Genomic DNA, 849 nt, shown 5'->3' on the forward strand with positions numbered 1-849 from the left:
CCAAGGAGTGGTATAACTGGGTCAAATGGTAGGTTCATTTGTAGTTTTTTAAGAGTTCTCCACACTGCTTTCCATAGAGGTTGAACCAGTTTGCAGCCCCACCAGCAGTGGATGAGTGATCCCCTTTCCCCACATCCTCTCCAACATTTGGTATCATTGTTCTCTTGATCTTAGCCAGTCTGACTGGGGTAAGATAAAATCTTAAAGTGGTTTTAATCTGCATTTTCCTAATTATTAGTGACGTTGAACATCTTTTAAGGTGTTTCATAGCCATCTTTACTACTTCTTTTGAGAGCTCTCTGTTCAGCTCCTTGGGTTGCTTCTTGTCTTGATTCTCTGTTTTTTGAGTTCGTTATATATTCCTGATACTAAACCTCTGTTGGATGTGTCGCTGGTGAAGATTTTCTCCCATCCTGTGAGTTTTGTCTTTGCCTCCCTGGTTGCCTCCATTGATGAACAGAAGCTTTTTAGTTTAATGAGGTCCCATTTGTAATTCTTACCCTTGTTTCCTGAGCAATTGATGTCTGGTTTAAAAAATCCTTTCCTACACCTATATCTTGTAGGTTTTTCACCCTTTGGAACTTTTAAAATTCACTAATTCACTAAATGGACACAATAGAAATCCTTACCTTATGCCGGGCATGCTCTAGGGGCTGAGTTTGCTAAGGTAGTGAGGAATGAAAGTCTTTGCTTCAAGGTGTTTACAGCCTAGTCTCTGAACAGATGAATGTGTGACTTTACATGGCAGAGGCACCAGGCAGAGGTGACTGAGATAGAGGAGATTACCATGGATTATCCAGGGGAGCTCATGTGGGAAAGGAAAATATAGACAAGTCAGGTGTTTTATAT

General features: G+C 40.8%; 1 protein-coding gene across 1 annotated transcript in view; it reads left to right on the forward strand.

Moving 5' to 3' along the window:
• Med13l (mediator complex subunit 13L) overlaps positions 1 to 849 on the forward strand; it is a 352,308-nt gene that overhangs the window by 266,145 nt on the left and 85,314 nt on the right. The gene's annotated exons all lie outside the window — the stretch shown is intronic.

The sequence above is a fragment of the Nannospalax galili genome, unplaced genomic scaffold (assembly GCF_000622305.1).
Source record: "Nannospalax galili isolate Female #2095 unplaced genomic scaffold, S.galili_v1.0 scaffold120, whole genome shotgun sequence".
Lineage (NCBI taxonomy): Eukaryota > Metazoa > Chordata > Mammalia > Rodentia > Spalacidae > Nannospalax > Nannospalax galili.